The sequence below is a fragment of the Tachypleus tridentatus genome, chromosome 7 (genome assembly GCF_004210375.1).
Source record: "Tachypleus tridentatus isolate NWPU-2018 chromosome 7, ASM421037v1, whole genome shotgun sequence".
Lineage (NCBI taxonomy): Eukaryota > Metazoa > Arthropoda > Merostomata > Xiphosura > Limulidae > Tachypleus > Tachypleus tridentatus.
The window spans coordinates 59,723,127-59,743,336 of record NC_134831.1 but is presented as its reverse complement, the minus strand read 5'-3'; the positions used below and the strand labels follow the sequence as shown (position 1 = coordinate 59,743,336).

At 33.5% G+C, this 20,210-nt stretch overlaps 1 protein-coding gene across 7 annotated transcripts in view; it reads right to left on the bottom strand.

Moving 5' to 3' along the window:
* Nucleotides 1–20,210, bottom strand: part of LOC143255760 (KH domain-containing, RNA-binding, signal transduction-associated protein 2-like) — a 140,775-nt gene that overhangs the window by 46,138 nt on the left and 74,427 nt on the right. The window contains exon 1 of one of the 7 annotated variants that reach the window (XR_013030818.1): nucleotides 18,214–18,359. The exons of 5 other annotated variants lie outside the window; for them this stretch is intronic. The gene's annotated coding sequence lies outside the window, so the exon portion shown is untranslated. Of the gene's footprint in view, nucleotides 1–18,213; nucleotides 18,371–20,210 lie in introns of those variants that run through there. One more of the 7 variants, XM_076511939.1, reaches the window with a different exon arrangement.

Genomic DNA, 20,210 nt, shown 5'->3' with positions numbered 1-20,210 from the left:
AAAAGTAGTAAAATTATAATTACCTTAAGTTCATTTAGCACCAATTACAGAGAAAAGAAAGGAAGTAAATTTTATTTTAGAATCACAGTTAATATAATTATAACAACAGAATACAAAACATGAGTATGTTTATCATAGACAACTACCACATAAAATCTTGCAGCTTCCTGTTTTATACTAAAACATTTATAAGATAACCTAAATTTATATGCTTGCTAATAACACTCGTATTAACAAAAATCATGTTTTCTGAATTAGCTGTGATAGCAGCATATTGAAAAACATGTTTCATTTGCTCAGCAGCGACCAGAATATAAAGAAAACGTGTATATATATATATACATAAACACACACACATACGTATTTGCACCAGTAGCAACACCAATGTGCAAAAAAGAAAAAGAAACTTGCTTAAAAACAAAGTTTATACCCACTATTACGACTCAACAATTAATTTATATATTTACAAATGTCACGTGTCTTTTCCAATACACAAACAAAATGGAAAACGTGAAAGTTTCGAAACCTGTTATTTCAGTGGATCTAAACTTTATTTTACTCGATATTGTGTGTATGTACCTACTTTACTTTCTTGGTTCTTATTACGTGACAGTAACAGAAACAGAATTCACTTAACTTGTTTGGCAATCACACAGATGTAAACACAACCCGCGACTCGTCCATGACAAAAGTGCAAAAACATTTACTTCATTACAAGTTTAAATAAAAACAGTACTGCAGGTTGTTTAGTCATAACCAAGTTTTAACTCTTAAAGCTTTTCAAATTATTTTAGTTTTTCCCTACAAAAGATGTGTTTTTTTTCTTTAACATATGTTTTGACTGACGAAAATGTTACACGTACAAAACAAAACATACACGAATCTTATGATCATGCCAAAATAGAAAACAAATAATACTGAAATATCACTATTTCCTACTTGTCTTACGATTTAGTGTAAATTATGAAAGTGTCCAACGGTACGGATTTGCTTCGTAAAACTACTCTCACCCACATTTGCTATTGTGGTTAAATAAGTAATCGTCAATTCTTGGGCTACTCTTTTACCAACGAATAGTGGTATTTAAAGCCACATTATAACGCCCCCCCCCCATGGCTGAAAGGGCGAGCATGTTTGGTGTGACGGAAATTCGAACCTGTGACCCTCAGATTACGAGTCAAGTGCACCTGGCCATGCTGAGACTTGAATGAAAGAATTACAGTGAAAAGTGCAAAACACCTCTTTTTTGGTTCTGGTTTTTCTCGCTATTACAAAAAAGTCTCATAATTATGCTCAGTAATTAGCATATATAACACAGATTTAATTTTATGCCTTCGTGAATAACAAACCTTCAGATTAGAAACTTTAAAGTCATAAAACCTAAAAATAATAATATATTCTTAACTAACAAATTATATATATATATATTCGTTTATCTGTGTTTTTTTAAACAAAACATTTCATTGTCTTCAAAGTTAACACTGCATAACATTTAGTAGTGTTGCTACTTATGTATTGCTTAGAATTTTCTAACATTTACATGAAACGAAGAAATCCTGAGATCGTACAATAATTAAAAAGTAAAAAATGCATTGTAAGTGTTTGTACTTGTTGATTTCCATGGGGGAAATACAGAGGTTTGTATTTTAAATTGCTCATCCTCTGGTATCACAGTGTGGAACTATGACTTCACGTGATCTCTCGGATTTCTCCTATCGTCTAAGGTAACCACCATTGCATCACAGTACATGTGACTATATCAGCCAATCAGTGGATGAATTAGTCTGGGGAGATTAACTACTAAAGATGTTTTATCATTCAAACTAATTGTAAGACTCAAATTATTATTATTTTTTTTATTTTTAGATGTCCAGAACATTTGTCATCCTTTTAGTTTTAACTTCTGACATCAAAAACTGAGCTATAAAAATTGAATAATTTTTCCAGTTGATTGGTTTTTACAATTGACATCAGTTTTGTTTATTTTGTAACCGAAACGATTTTATTCATGAACTAACCTACAATTAACTGTCTCATCAAAACGTCTTTCCGACAAAGTGAAGACGTGTGCGAGCTTCTAAGAAATCAATCCAGTATTTCTGATGCTAATTACGATATACATTCTGAGATTTCATATCTCCTTGGTATGACCAAATTTTATAAGCAACATATGTTTATTGAACTACCTGCTTGTACGTGACTCTTTTACAGACTTTGATTAATGACACAATCATAATGCTAGGACACCTAATTATATGCAGTGTTCAAATCGACCAATAATGATTTCTCCAGTATCCATCCGTTTGAATTGAAAATCTAAAAGAGAAATCTTTTCTTTCTAAAATATTATAGTGACACTTTTTATTAATCTTCAAGAAAAACGTATCAAAAGAAAGACTCACGGAAAAAAACGTACATTTCACTATAACTATTCTTCCAAATTACTAAACATAAGTAAGCTTTCGTATAAAACATCCTAAGGTACTGCACGTTCGTTTAATTTATTACAGAGATGTGTCGTTTTCTTCTACTCAGACAAAAAAAACAGCCTTAAGAGTATACCCAACCATTCAAACAGCGTCGAGTTCTATAGCCTGACGAAATTCGTTAATGTCGTATTGTTTATTACCTTAAAAAAAAGATTGAACCCTCTAACTCAAGTCTAGATTGGCACTTGAAAGTACTTTTACGTTACTTATGGAAATGTAAGTGGTGCTAGTAAAGCCTTTAAATTTCATAGTGATAAGCTTAAAATATTCTCAAAAATTTGACTCAGCTACGCCAAGCTTTGCAGTTTTCAAAACATTTCGGTGTTATGTCAGATTTGCAAAAGAATAAATTATGATAAAAATAAAATGAAGTCACTGTATGGATACTCCATACTTTTAAATGAAAAGTAATGATTTTTTTTTCAATGCAAACTGTTACGAAAATCCAGTGTGAAGCTATGGCGAAAGATAGCAACTGCAATTCCAACAAACACTTCTAACGGAGTGACCCAGCATGGCCAGGTGGTTAAAGCACTTAAATCGCAATCTGAGGGTCGCGGGTTCGAATCCCTGTCACATCAAACATGCTTGCCCTTTCAGCCGTAGGGGCATTATAATGTGACTGTAAATCCCACTACTCGTTGGTAAAAGAGTAACCCATGAATTGGCGGTGGGTGATGACAACTAGCTCCTTTCCTTCTAGTCTTACACTGCAAAATTAGGGACAGCTAGTAGATAGTTCTCGAGTAGCTTTGCGCGAAATTCAAAACAAACCAAACATTCTAACGGGTTAGAAAAAAAAATGTTTAGGTACCAAATTTTTTTGTATACTTTTCATGCATATAAGAAAAATGGCCCAAAAAGTGAAGAAAATTTACAAAGGAGAAAAAACGTTGCACAATGGGTTATCTGTGCTGTTGCCTATCACAATATCGCATTCAAAATTTTGTCTTCATAAGCTTTCAGGGTTACCGAGAAAAACTCTAGTAAAACTAAATGTTCATGTTAATATTCAGAGGAAAAAGTGTAAAATGATAACGTCGGATCACTACGTATAACGTTCTTTATATATTTGCATACGTAAAGACACAATATGTGTTTACGTAGGGCTATCTGTGCTAGCCGTCCCTAATTTAGTAGTGTAAGACAAGAGGGAAGGCAGCTAGTCATTGCTTTGCCAGTGGGATTGACCGTAACATTATAACGCCCCACGGCTGGAGGGCGAAGACACGCCTTAATAGGACATGCCATATGTGTTTAAATATGAAACAAAATTTTATAAAAAAACATAACATAACAAAAGAACTATTTAAGTTCAATAACTTAAGTTGCAAGTATAAAAAAGACATGTAAGAAACATGTTTTAAAACAAAGATGAATACAGTTCTTTTGTAATAATATTTTTGGTACCTCGAACGACACGTTCATAAGATTTAGATAGAATACATATTTTAATTAAGACACTATCCAATGATTTATGTCGTTATTGTGATTACGCTTGTGTTCACTTTAATCAGTCCATTCAATCTTATGATGTGTAGATTTTATAAAGGCGTCGCACTGATATAAAATATATCTTTAATGCAAAAAAGATAAAAACAAACAAATTCAGAGCACTATATTTTTCAAGAATTATTAAGATATAAATCCATTTTATGTTATTTCCACTGTCGTGCATCCTACAGCTTTGCATGTGTCGTGATTAACAAATTAGATCATTCTGCTTGCTTACGTTGACAATCACTCGCTAGAGGGCACTGCAACGAAGGAAATATATTACACAGGCTGTGAATTTAAACTTCATAAAAGTTGTTTTGGTTTCAATAACGCATTTTCTATAAGTCACCTGCAAATGTTTCGAAAATAATATTCTTTTTTATATCGCGTTAGGATTTTCTTTCAAATCTGAAATAAAAAAGAACCCTTACTTAGACCAAACTATTATTTCATTTATCACAATGAATATTATTATTATGTTTGGGTTCTAAAGGGTGTTCGGAAAGTCACTGTGCAGTTTTGTATGTTAATAAATATATAAGTGCACAATGACTTTCCGAACATCCTGTAGAACGACGATCGATAAGATTTTCTATAGCGAGTGGTTGTGAACATTTTAAGCATTGCAAAATGTGACCCGATTTCAATAAAAATGCTTCATTTATGTAAAACTTCATTTGACATTATTTCTGAAAAACCTGTATATGATGGAGAAAAAATTGATATCACTTTCAGATTCAGCGGAGGAATTACCCGTGGAACGTATAAACATTTCAAGAAAATAAAACTATCGCAGGCTCAATATTCTTCTATGTCTAGTTTCAATATTATATTTAAAACTTAAATCGTAATTTTATTCTTTCCCTTGTGTTCTTTCTTTCTTTTTTTTACATTAAGACATGTAACAAACTGTAAACAATAAGAAATGATAATACCACAAACTGTAAACAATAAGACATGATAACACCACAAACTGTAAACAATAAGACATGATAATACCACAAACTGTAAACAATAAGACATGATAATACCACAAACTTTAAACAATAAGACAGGATAATACCACAAACTGTAACTAAGATTTGAAGAATAAAAAAAAAACAGGAAAAGTGTTAATCAAAACACAAAGCATACAATTTTTATAATAACGAAGATCTAACACGTTTTGATAGGGACAGGATAAAAAACAAAATCATAAAGGTATTACCGTTATCACATAGTTAAAAAATAAAATAGTGAACAGTGTTTGAAAGTAGCCTCACTTCCAAGTGTGTTTGTGTTAAAAATCAGATTGAATGCATGGAATGTAAATGTGGGAAATAACAAATGGTATTAATAGCATGAAGTGGCACCAAAGTCTTCAAAAGTCTTTTTAAAAGTTTACGTTTATTTGTTTCGTTTGTGTGGGATTTCGCACAAAGCTACACGAGGGCGATCTGTGTTAGCAGTCCCTAATTTTGAAGTGATAAGGTACAGACATTCTTGATGACGAGAAACCCACTTGAAACCCACCCTTACACCCACCACTGTACTGGTACAGGTATGTTGATTATACAGTTGCTGGATTCACATCTACAGAACACACACTTAGTTTTTCAATCACGTTAACTCGATACACCCCAACATTAAGTTCACCTGTGAACAGGTAAAAACTAACCAAATAGCATTTCTTAACCTCAAGATCACTGGAACTGATACACAATTCAAAACAAAAATCCACAGCAAAATCTCTCATACTGGATTATACAGTCCTTGGGACTCAGCACATGAAACAAAATAAAATCTCAACATATTAAGAAACCAAATAAACACAGTCACAAAACTATGTTCACCTGATAAAATTAACAATGAAATCAACAAAATAAAACAACACTTTATCAACATCCACAAATTTTCCTCAAAAAAACTGTGGAAAATTATACGCACACACACCAGACCAACAACAAACAAACAACAATAAACCCCAAGATACAACAAACTACAAAACCTTATACTGCTGCATACCATATGTTCCCGACATCAGCGAAAAAATAACCAACATTTGGAAAAAAACGTATAACAAAACACAACATTCCAGTAAACACCAAATTTATTCAAAAACCAGGTACAAAACTAAAGTCCATACTATGTAAAAACTGCACTAACAAACACAACACCAACATAATTTATAAAATATAATGCAAGAACTGCCACGACTTGGAGAAGCAAGAAGAAAAATGGAAACTAGATTCAATAAACACAAAAAAACACACCTTCACATGTTTTAAAACATTGTAAGACATAACATAACCGTAGAAAACCCCCAGATACTAAATAGGGAAATAGATATAAAGAAACGTAAAATCAAAGAAGCCCTACTTATACAGCAATTAAAACCAAAATTAAACCAATATAAAGAAACACCTTATACCTATACTAATTAGTAATCTAACATCCAATTGCAACGCCCCCTACAATCTCGTACCCGTTTATACTTTCGTCCCAAAGACATGTGTCCGGCAATGGTCACTTGAAAACTCGACTAGTTGTTCTTTGCTTATCAATAAAAATGTAAATATCCGCATCAGCCGTTCTGAAATAAAAAGGTTGATTTATTTGTTTTTGAATTTTGCGCAAAGCTACACGTGGGCTATCTGCGCTAGCCGTCCCTAATTTAGCAGTGAAAGACTAGAGGGATGAGAGCTTGTCATTACACCTCACAGCCAACTCTTGGACTACTATTTTACCAACGAATAGTGGGATTGACTGTTACATTACAATGCCTCCACGGCTAAAAGAGGCGAGCATGTTTGGTGTGACGGGGATTCGAACCCGCGACCCTCGGATTACGAGTCGAGTGCCTTAACCACCTGGCCATGCTGGTCCTTGTCAGGTTCAATAAAGGAATTTCACCGTTATTCTTATAACACATTCATAGGCCCAAAGTACTGAGTGTGATGATTTTTGTTTTCTTTCTATTTCGTGTTGCCAACGGGATGCGAACCACAAAGCCTAATTTATTTCGTATTAGATTAAAATTAAGAAAGACAAGCCTACTTTTATAAATTTAACGAAAACAGCATATATTATGCAAAGTAAAAAAAAAACAACCAACAAACAAAGAATATAACAGGCTCAGTAAACAGAAACCCAGAAATTGTAGGCTAAGAGATAAGTAAATATACATTTTTGTGGAATAGAATTCCGAATAAACCAGAAATAGTCACTCTAAAGAAATATTGTTTCTTTTAAGTTATCAAACACCCGCAGACAAGATTAATTTAATATTCAATCTCTGACACTATTTGTCAGAGTACTTAAAACAGGTCCTCCTACAGCTTGGCTGTCCTACTCTCAGCTGAAGACTTGCTTTTATCCTCCAGGTAGTTTCTTATTATTATGCCTCTTCATCCTGCTTTTACCATATATGGTCATCCTGCTTTTACCATATATGGTCAGAAATCTATTCCAAAATCCCACTTTTCAATAACGTTTTTGCTTTATCCTGTTTCTACAAGATAAATACGTTTAACTCGCTGATTCTACATGAAGCTGCGATTCTACCTGACCGTCCTATCTTATATAAATAAACCTATTTTTTGTACTTCTGATAAGTCCAGATAAGGTTTAAGACTAAACCTCCTACTTTTCTTAGACTACTTTACACTTGAGACGGGTAAGCCTAGATAAGGTTGCAGTTCCTATTACTTCTGCTTATCGTAGGCTACCGTATGTTTTACACCGGTAAGCCTAGATAAGGTTGCAGTTCCAATTGATTCTTCTGCTTATCGTAGGCTACCATATGTTTTACACCGGTAAGCCTAGATAAGGTTGCAGTTCCAATTACTTCTTCTGCTTATCGTAGACTACCATATGTTTTACACCGGTAAGCCTAGATAAGGTTGCAGTTCCAATTGATTCTTCTGCTTATCGTAGGCTACCATATGTTTTACACTGGTAAGCCTAGATAAGGTTGCAGTTCCAATTACTTCTTCTGCTTATCGTAGGCTACCATATGTTTTACACCGGTAAGCCTAGATAAGGTTGCAGTTTCAATTACTTCTTCTGCTTAACGTAGGCTACCATATGTTTTACACCGCTAAGCTTAAATTCGTTGCAGTTCCAATTGATTCTTCTGCTCATCGTAGACTACCTTACGCTTGGCATAGATAAACTTAGATAAAATTGCAGTTCTAACTAATTCCTCTGCTTATCGTAGACTACCTTACGCTTGGCATAGATAAACTTAGATAAAATTGCAGTTCTAACTAATTCCTCTGCTTATCGTAGACTACCTTTTGCTTGGCATTGGTAAACCTAAATAAGTATTCTTTGATAGATTGTTTAGGCAGTGTATTCATGATGAAACTTTGTAGAACGGACGGCAACTGCTTGTTGTGGAGACACAAATGTAGAGGACGACATTTAGAAAGTCTCTCGCCTTTCGTCGTCCTCTCTACTAAATACGTTTAACACTGGTAACCTCAAATACACCCTCTTTTCTTACAGCACTCTTAACTTGACACAAGTACACTGTTTTTCCTTGACATTTTTCACAAACAAGTCACCTTTTAGCTCGGTATAACACATTCCCATATCATGTCTTCTTCTTAATGACATACTTGCCCCTACAGAAGTCAATTTTGTACATGATATAAATAACTTCATAGTTTAACTCGACCACATGAGAACACAGTCATATGGGCCCGGCATAGCCAAGTGGTTAAGGCACCCGACTCGTAATCTGAGTATCACGGATTCGAGTCCCCGTCGCACCAAACATGCTCGTCCTTTCAGCCGTGGGGGCGTTATAACGTGACGGTCAATTCCTTTATTCGTTGGTAAAAAGTACCCTAGAGTTGGTGGTGGGTGGTTATGACTAGCTGTCTTCCCCCTAGTCTTACACTGCAAAATTAGAAACGGCTAGCGCAGATAGCCCTCCTGTAGCTTTGCGCGAAATTCAAAATAAACATAGTTACATAAATATGATCTTCCTTTTAGGTGAGATAGCTTCTATATTGATACTGGTACTCTTAGTAAAATACATTTTGCGTATTATCGTTTCTATATAGGTAAATTCAACAATTTCTTTAAGCGCTGTCATGCCGATTTAAAAACACAATAATAAAGAAATGTGACAGTGTTATCTTGGAAGCTTGAATAAAACCTTTCGATGTCCAATGATGACCAGTATATTTTCAGTACTATTCTGTACGATTATTTGAAGAAAATGTTATTTCTCGATGTATGAAAACTGACAATACGTACGTTTTACTCTGTAAGACTTAAGAATTTCAAATCAAAATGAAAGTAAATAAATAATGAGTCAAACACAAATAAATTTAGCCTATATTTTCGAAGCTTAAAAAATTTGCTTAGGAAATACGACAAGTTACAATGACACTTAAAACAGCCATTAAATTAAGAAGTATTTGAAGACTAATGCTTTCTCTCCACTTTATACAGTACCTCGTGATATATAACAAAATCAATAAATAATCTTATTAGAATTACTTGTTTTGTAGTTAAGCACAAAACTACACAATGAGTTATCTTTGTGATGTCTATAACCGGTTTCTTCCATAATAAAACACTCTTAATACTGCCTAGGTCTAGCTGTTTCTTGTTGTTTTGAATTAAGCACAAAGATACACAATGGGCTATCTGTGCTCTTCCCACCACAGGTATCGAAACCCGGTTTTTAGCGTTGTAAGTTTGCAGACATACCGCTGAGCCACTGGGGACCTTGTTTGTTTGTAATTAAACACAAAGCTAAAGAACGAGTTATCTGTGTTCTGCCCACCACGAGTATCTAACTCGCTTCTAGCGTAGTAAATTCGCAAACATTCCGCTGTGCCATTGGGGACTTCCATACGGTATTGGAATTGGAGTTCTTAAAAGTGCTGTAAACAACTGAATTCTGTACATGATAACTATGACCTAAGGACAAAAGCAGAATCCAGTTTACACCACTTATCATAAACAAAAATTAGTTACATCTATGTAGCAAAATAACGTAAAATGTGAGATTTTCTGAACTCTCTGATAATAATATCGATAAGGTATGATCAGCCTGGATTGTTCGGAACATTTCCTCTCACGTGGCTTAATAGTACCAAATCAAACAAAAAGGTGGCTCTTACTAGATTTTCGTATTATAAAAACAAACTAATACGTGCTAGAAAAAATAGTCGAATAATATATTTTCCTATAAATTTATTTTATATCTGGAATATAATATTACGAACAAACAATTAGATTATCAGATTAAAAATACCAACGGAATGTCTTTTTTGACTAGACAGAAATATACAAAAACTACTATTAAAGCATTCATGATAACAATTTAACACTGTTTTTAATACTTTCTTAATTAACCAATAATAAGATATCTTCAACAGTAATTTAAATATTTGCTTGTACATGATTTTGCGCTTTTACAAATTCAACGCTTTTCGTTTAATATTAAAAGTACAGCCGACATATTTGCACATTTTAGACTGAGACAAAACGAGTTATACGAAAAAAAGTATATTTTATACTTCATCAAATAACAAGTTTATGTTATGCATACACCTACCCATTCCCATATATGTGGTATGTTTGTATATTTATCTGTATCTTTGCGTGTTTGTATATACATATATGTGTTGCTTTCTGTTTAAATGTTTGTATTTGAAAACGGAATGTTACTTCATGCGCATGTGCAATTACTTATTACACTAGTGAACACAGAATTCTTTATTCTTCATATTTGAAACTTTGTAAGCATAAAATACCAATAACATGTAGAGCAGGAATAGCAGATCAAATTCTATAGGTCATGAGGCCTTCCAGGAATGACACTGCTATTGCTAGATCACGTGATCACATTGATGTATGTTTATCCCTCATCTCTTTCCACACTAAGCCATTGATGTTCCTTTTAAGACCGCGCTCATGCGTTACCTAATACTGACTTTTGGCCAGCTTGTCTCCTGATATCACTCAAGTGGGATCATTAAGGAAAAATATGTCATATGGCTCTGCGAGATGTAACAAGTCTATCAAAATATAAACTGCCTTATACAGCTGTCACTGAAATGAATAGAAAAATAAAACACTATAAAAGACCAAGGGCTACGTACATGTTGATGGCAAGTTGGGGAAATCCGTTTGTTTCATTTCAACAACGTTTTACTTTATTAGGTGAAAACTTTCATTTCGTTAACAGCGATAACATGTTAAATACAGCATTTTGTTTCAAAACAAATGTTTGTTCCTTAAAGCCTTCCCTTACTTTTGATGATGCAAACACATTTTCTTACTCGAATTATATAGTTTCTTAAATTATGTTAATGTAATTCAATTATTTTGTTACCATGAATTATCTTCCAGTGAATAAAAGGTAGAAGCTTGTAACAGTTCAACCGTACGATGTTGATTGAATAACACACGTCTATATTTCGATTTGCGGTTAGACAACTGTGGCGTAAGCCCGTTAAACACAGAAACTGCCTAATTAGAAGATGGTAGAGAGACTCGTATTTTCACGACTAACCAAACTTTAAATTGACTAAATACTAAGTGACACTCTTTGAATTAATGAAATATTTTTCACTCTTGTTCCTTGGAGATAGTTAGCGATTGAACAATAAGACTGTAAACTTGAAGAGCAAAATCAATGTATAACACAATTTTAAAACTATGATTGCTTAGCTAATATTTCTTATAATTTTGAAGGATGTATGACTAATTTCAGAGTTTATTGTTTTTTTTATTTTACCTGTAACTTTGCTGAAATTTTGTAATAAACACTGAAACTCATTAAATAATTTATCATGGCATTTCTTTGAAACATTTTCTCTACAATGTGATAGTAAAACATGCAGCTTGACGAATCTGAATCTGTAAATGATAATTGTGTCCAGTCTTGGTCTTATCGACAACTAAACTTGAGAAAGTTATGTTGCTCCGCAGTAGCGCAACAAATAGCACAGAAAACCCATTGTGTAGCTTTGTGCTTAACCTCAACCAAACCCGAACAAAGTTGTATCTATAATTAATTTTTGTGTCTACTTTCGGTATTGTTAGAAAGAATACAAAGTAACCTTAACAAACTTTTATCTATTAATAATTATTGTGTCCAATTTTGGTGTTGTTAGAAAGTAAACAAAGTAACATTGACAAAGTCGTATATTATAACAATCTCTGTATCCTCAGCCTGATGTTAACTGAAAGTAATCATAGTTACCTTATCAATGAATTTGTATCTTTCAGTTATCGTTTTGTTGTTAATAGTAAATTATTTCTATTCTCGTGTCCGTAACCAATAATATACTGTAGGTGCTATGGTGTGAAATTAGCGTTTGTTTGCCAGAAAGCTATCGATCGGAGCTAGAATTTCCTATTACAATAATTTACAAAGTGACGTCACAAATCCTAGCTGAAATTCAGGAAGACTTTCACGTGAATAAAATTTTTAATTCACTTACTACTACCAAAACCAAAACAGTCTGAACTGAAGAAACGCAGACATATGTATTTATATGCACTTTAACGATTTGTTCGCTTGGGATTTTTAGGACACCAGACACTATTCATAGTTTTATTTCAGTCATGTAAACCAGTCATTATTTCAACATGTAACACAGGTATACGATCGGACAGGAGATTCGATTTCTTTCCTTGTTAAATCTAACAAACTACTGACAGCCTACGAGTGTTCATAGCTATTCACTGAATGTAAGAGTATCTAGGTGTTCATACGTTAAGTAAACAGTTTTAGCTACGTACTTATATCTACAGAATGTGATGGTGCACCTTGGTGAAGAAAGTGCACCATTTTCTTTGTTATAATCCATTGTGTGTCTTCTTTGGAAGTTCCATGTTGTCTGCAACTCGACTAACAATGATAATTAAACCTTTCGTATTCATCGTTCTACTTAATATTTTTCCTAAGCTTTACTGGTATTTCTCAATCTTTAAATCTTCATTAACTATTCACTGAAATCTTAACGTTGTATCTTCTACTTGTTCATCTGTTCTTTGTCGTTACGTAATACATTCTTTATATATTTCTGCTCTAGAAATTTACAGCTTTTGTCGGTCTTTTTTTTTTTTTATATTTTTGTTTCCAGGAGATTTCTCTAAACCTTTTCAAATATAATAAACCAGTTGAAGTATTGAACTGGATACAGCAGTATCATGGCTTAAAATGTTTGTCCTAGTTTGAACAAAGAAAGCGGTTAATTCAATGGACTATATAATACAGATGTTGGAACAGCAAAAAGCTGTCAAATCTGTTATCGATTTTAACTTCAACTTTTACCAACCTTTTCTAACGTATTTCTTTACTCCCTAAATCTGAAATAGTTAATTATTATTACTGAAGAAATAACGTCATAATTAATCTCTTTTCGGCTATATAGATAACGTCATTTTTAGGAAAAAATGCAGCAAATTATGCAAATGACATGGAAGAAATCACTTTGATATATTTAAAATTCCTTAAACTAAGAACTGGATAGTAATTTCAATAAAACCGCTACTAACTGGTTGTTGTTTGAAGTTAAGAAACAAGTTAAAACTATAGAAAGGGCTATCAGTGCTCCGCCAATCACGTGTATCGAAACCCAGATTCTAGAGTTGTAAGTCCGCAGACATACCAATTTGCCATTGGAGGGAATCTAATTAGTTAGGACAGCATTCAGAAAACTGTGTTTGTTATCGTATTAATATACGTGCAGATAGCGTAATAATGAATTTGAAAAAAAAAAAAAAGTGTGTTTTCAGTAAAATCAAATTTAAGATATAAGACGAGAATTTCTAACATTGAATTACCTCACAGTCTAACATGATAGAACATACATTTCGTTGGTTGTGGAAGTTCTCTTTTCATTAGGAAAATGTAAATTATTAGAACAAAAATAGAGAGGCCCGACATGGTCAGGTGTTTAAGGCAATCGATCGTAAACCGATGGTCGCGGGTTCGAATCCCCGTTACACCAAACATGTTCGCCCTTTCAGCCGCGGGGAGCGTTATAATGTGACGGTCATTCCCACTATTTGTTAGTAAAAGAGTAGCCCGAGAATTGGGGGTGAGTGGTGATGACTAGCTGCCTTCCCTCTAGTCTTACACTGCTTAATTAGGGATGGCTAGCGCAGATAGCCCTCGTATAGCTTTGCGGGAAATTTAAAATAACAAACAAAATAAAAATACACAAGACGCTATGGTAAAACTGTAATTCTCTGTATATCAGCTTGTGAAAACTAAAACAAAAAGAGGACGAAAAATGAATGCGCTTCTTTTACATTATCCCCCCTCCTAACTATGATAAAATATATGTAATAGGATATAAATACATAGGAAGCTGTTATAAAACCCTTCTTCTTTGTATATTAACTTGTGAAAAACCAAAAAAGAGCAAGAAGAAGAAACACGCTTATTCTAAATTACCCCTCCTTCTGTCATTCTACATGTAAATGAATAACAAGTGACAGTTGTAACTATTAATATGCCACCGAACTATTTTTCACTCGTAAAAATAGTAAAGCAAACAGCTTAGGAACATATATTCTAAATTAAGTGCAATGCAAATATACCATATAATATGTAAAAGTGTTTACTGTTAAGCCTAATTACAAGTGTATCGATTTCAACGTCTTAAAATAATGAAAATTACACTGATGACACAAACATTTAATAAATAATAATTGCCCAATAGAGCCTTTCAGTTTTATTAAAAATGTATATCATACGAGACAAGTGTTTTTCGGGTTGGCATGACTGGGTTGTTGAGGTACTCGACTCGTAGGCCGCAGGTCGCGGATTCGAATCCTCGTCACGCCAAACATGCTCGCCCTTTCAGCTGTGAGGGCGATATAATGTGACGGTCAATCCTACTATTCGTTGGTAAAAGAGTAGCACAAGAGTTGGCGGTAGGTGGTGATGACTAGTTGCATTCCCCCTAGTCTCACACTGCTAAATTAGAGACGACTAGCGTAGATAGCCCTCGAGTAGTTTTGCGCGAAATTCAAAACAAACGAATGTCGAGTTTCATCTGTTAAATTAGAGATGGCTAGTACAGATAGCTCTCGTGTTGCCTTCCGTGACTTCGAAAACAAACAAACCATACAATTATCTCTCTGACCATTACCAGATAACTAAATTGATACCGTAAGGACCAATGAAAAATAAAAGCAATGTTATCTACTGAGATTTTGATTAATTGGTTTTATACGTATTTATGTTTTATTCAAATAAAACTTAGTTTTGGTTTATATATACCTCAAGATCAATACGTGCCAATATGGAAAATATTCGTTCGTGAAATAGAACAACTGGTAATAAGGACAACAATCCTTATTAGTTTAAAACTCTGTAGTATTGTGTTCGTTCATTTAATTCGAAATATAACTCTGTAGTATTGTGTTCGTTCAATTAATTCGAAATATAACTCTGTAGTATTGTGTTCGTTCAATTAATTCGAAATATTTTCGTTAGATGTTACTAAAACTGATTTTTGTGAAAAGAAAACATGTAACTAATAAATGTCTAACTGGGTTTTTTAACAACTTGCATTGCAGATGAAAACAATAATGTCATTTTATGGTTATATACAAAATACGTCCAACATTTCAGAAAATGAGCTAATAAACCTGTTAACAAACGGAAAAGAAAGTTATTTATTTATTTGTAGTTGATTACCATGACCCTACTGGAAGAGATCTTTCTGAAAGACAACGCCAGTATTTTATTTATGTTTCAATAAATGAACAAGCAGTTCTTCAGTATGTTTGTCACTGAACTCAAAATCCTAAAGTTCGTAATGTTTATTGAATTTTTGTACTCTATAACATCTGCATAGAGTTGATTATCTTGTTCTATTATCGTATGAGAAAACTTACACATCTTTATTCTACTCATTTGTTTATCGTTTCCTGGTTCTTCGTTCTTCATACATTAAAAACCGTCACAAAAATATTTATTTTAACAACCGTTTATAATTTTGCTACTGCTATCTATTATTGAAATTTGAGATTTAATTCATACACATACGGTTTTAGTTATCTTTTATAAAGATCTTACTGAAAAATAGTACATTTCTTAGTGATATATTTTATTCGATTATGGAAACCCTTTCTTTGGTGGAGCGTTATCCGCAAAGATTGATTCCAGTAATTACAGGAATACTTTAGGTATGTTTCTGAAAAAAACGTTTCAGCGTTACACTGTTTATCAAACATTAACCTACCAGAGCAATAAAGTAAGAAAAGGGTCACCATTGAGCACTGTGCTAAGTGACCACAATTATGTGAATGTGCGAAATAAAGATAATTTCACAACCACCACTCATTATCACAACAAGAAATAATGGCTGTAAAGTAGTTTAGCTCTAGTTGTGCCAGTTGAAAGATGGGTCAGAGTGTACATCTCTCACATACATACAACTCAGTGAATCGAGTAATAAAGTCCAGACGCTAAAGATAAAAAAGTATGGCCTTTCAACTTTATCGTGTAATTTCTTTTAGTTTTCGATTATTTTTAAGTTAAATAGCTTTGTAGCAGGCTGCTTAGTTTGTTTAGTTTTGTTTTTAATTTCGCGCAAAGCTACTCGAGGGCTATCTGCACTAGCAGTCCTTAATTTAGCAGTGTAAGACTAGAGGGAAAGCAGCTAGTCATCACCATCCACCGCCAACTCTTGAGCTACTCTTTTACCAATGAATAGTGGGAGTGACCGTCACATTATAACGCCCCCACGGCTGAAAGAGCGAGCATGTTTGGTGTGATCGGGATTCGAACCGGCAACCCTCGGATTACTAGTCGAACGTTTTAACCACCTGGCCATGCCGGTCTCCACCTGCTTAGTAGAATAAGTAATGTCACTTCTAATGATTGTTAAAAAAACACCAATCTTTTTTCCAAAGTGTTTTTGTTGTTATGTTGAATTAAGCACAAACCTACACAATGGGCTATCTGTGCTCTATCTACCACGAGTATCGAAACCCGGATTTTAGCGTTGTTAGTCCGCAGGAGTACCGCTGAGCCACTGGGGGGCAAGTGCTTTTTACTTGAAAGTTAAATTATGTGAAACTTTATCTGCCCAATTGAATTACATGAAACTTTCTCTGCGCAATTAAATTATTCTAAAGAATCTGTACGTAACTTCTTGCACTTCACATGAATTTTAACGTACTTGCAACAAGATCTCTTGATATATTAACTTGTAAGTAACTGGTACTAAAATAAATATTATTCAAAGAAGAGGAGCTAATGTTACTCCCTATCAGGCTATAATTTTGTAAAACAAAGCCTGAATTGTATAGCTAGCCAAATCTAAACTTAGTTTTCTGCATGCTAGACTTGGTGGGATTCCAAATTGACATGAGACCAACGATGTCAGCGATCATGGGGAACAATGAGACTAGGATTCCTTTCCAGTGAATGTATAATCAACATACTCTTATACATCTTGAATCAGCTTGTTTCCTCATTACGTCATCAACCTTTACCCTTTCACCGTAAATATCACTTATAAACAAAATATAACAATCAGAATCATATAAATGGCAATATAAAATGTATACCATCTTTTAAAACATTCATTCGTTTCTACCCATAAAGAGTTTCCAAAGCTAGCTTTCAACACTTTTGTTAACATAACAAATCCCCAGTATAACTTGTTTTTTTGTTAAGTTGTTAGCTTTCTGTACATTATATTCGCACTAGATGGACTTATTGACAATATAGTTTTTCTATCTTCAACCTCATTTGGTTTCATTTGTTTCGAAGTTTGCCCAAAGTTGCACGAGGGCTATCTGCGACAGCTGTCCATAATTTAGCGATTAAAGACTAGAGGTAAAGCAGCTAGTCGTCACCAGCCACCGCCAACTCTTGGACTACTCTTTTACCAGCGACTAGTTGGATTAACCGTAACGTTATAACGCCCCCATAGCTGAGAAAGCGAGTAAGTTTGATAGAACGAGGGCTTCAAACTTGGAACCCACAGATTGTGAGTCTAACACTCTAACCGTCTGGGCATACTTCAACCTGAATCAGTTGGTATATAACAATTATTTTTGTTTGTCTATCGTCAGCCCTGTACAGTGTTAATGGTTATAATTTATGACATAGAAGACGATATGTTCGAAAAGAACTTTCGGAAAATTGTTCATTAGAAAAGATACGCATGCGTGTCTATCGTCGTATCGCCTATTTATGTAAGAACAACATCGTTAAATCAATCTAACGTAGAGTTGTACTCACCAGCAAGTCTATAAGAACAGTTGTTGTACAAGGAACTCTGAATTTACCCAGCTAAACACAGACATAACTTACCCGTTATGACGTGCTTATCTCAAGGAACAAGCTATTAGCAATCTAAAGATTTTATACACAGTACCTAAACCTAGCATCGCTGGAGAAAACAACTTTTAGCGTGAAGTGATTCTATAGTCGTACACTTAAGCGAACTTTTTTTTTTCGAGTTTTCCCGACGTATTTGGAAAATAAAAAGTTGTACTTCTTTCCCTAAGTTGAAATTTAAATGAATACTTTAATCATTTAATATTTTAATACGTATAATGTCATGTGATTTCTTTAAATTATTTTTAACCTCAGACATTTTCTTTGAAAACTTTTTTCAGTATGCTTTTGATCACATCTAAACTATAATGATCACTATAGATACAAACCTTTTCGAGTGAGGGCGCTGGCAGTTTTTGCGTGCAGTATGATTGTTTTTGTTATTTGTATTTTTTTAAACCTGAATTAATGAATACGCTGTAATTTAGAAACTTCCTTATGTTAAAACACGTTAAAGTAAGATTAAAATTTTTAATCTTATATTTAAAACTGTCTCAATATTCCCACAGCAAAAATAAACTGAAATACTTAAGATAAAATATAGAGAAGACTTACGAATTATAATTATAATAACCGTCGATACTGTGATTTTATTAGTATTTTTAATGAATTTAAACTTGTTTAAATTTTCGTTTCAAAATATTGCTTACGTAGAAATATATTATAACTACTGTCTAAATAAAGTTGATATAATATGTGTTCTTTGATTATATCAAACTGCTACACAAGCGTCTATTAGCTTTAGTTTCAATATTTTATTCAGCGGAATGTCTCTTTTATACCCGAACTGTGCTGCTTACTGACCTTTTCAATGTTTTTATAAAACTAAGTTTGACAATTATATTGTATATTTCAATTTTTATCAACCTGCTGTTTTGTTATATACCACAAGCTGTCTCCAAACTCGCGTAAGAAATTGCTCAAATTCATAGTTAAACGTGACCATAACCTATCATGCAGAAACATATATTAGGTATAATCCAAATGATACACTGTTACGAGTTTATTTTAGTCGTAAAGTTTCATCAGATACGGAAAACATATAAAAGACTTTTAATCACCCATTTAATGGATCGTGAACCTGCCTAAAATAACGAAATATTTCTTTAAATGACTGGTGAGCGCAATCACCAAATTACTTAGCATTAATATATCTCTTATACACTTATTTATCATTTAATTAGTATTTCCACAACCTAAATAAACATAGTTTAAAATGAATATTCTTGAATGGTAGCGCCAAAGAACAAGTAAAAGTTATGGTATCATTTCGCATAATTCAACTTTATTCGAAAAGGAAAGTCACAGGGAGACAATAATCTAATTCAAGGCATGTTCATTCAGTTCATTCAATGTGTGTATATATAGGTTCATAGTTCATTACAGACTAAAGTTAGTTTCAAAATTATATATTCATCAGTACTGAGACACAAGTACACACAATTACATGAAACCTCATTATGGATGAAAACCAATCAGTCGTAAACATGTATAGCCTCCTTCCATATACTTGTTATTGAAACACAGTAAATGCTACATCAGGTCCTCCTTTTAGAATATATGATACAAAAACTGTACGGTATTGAGCTCTTCTCTCCAGTTAACTTAGTCACGGCTGCACAAAATAGTAACAACTTTTCTCCTCACAGCAGTTTAATTATTCTTGCAAAGACCAAGTATTCGCAAAATTCTATCTCTAAGACTACTTCTAATTTCAGCCATTCTTTCTCAGAATTAATCCAAACTGTTGCCAGTCCTTTCTTTCTGATGAAAGAACAATTGTCTCAGATTATATTTCGCGGGAAGAGATGAAACATTTAAATTCGTCATTTCAGTTTCTTAGATTATTTTGAATAGAACCAAATGTTAAGGTATTCTGTTACAGATTTAGACATTAT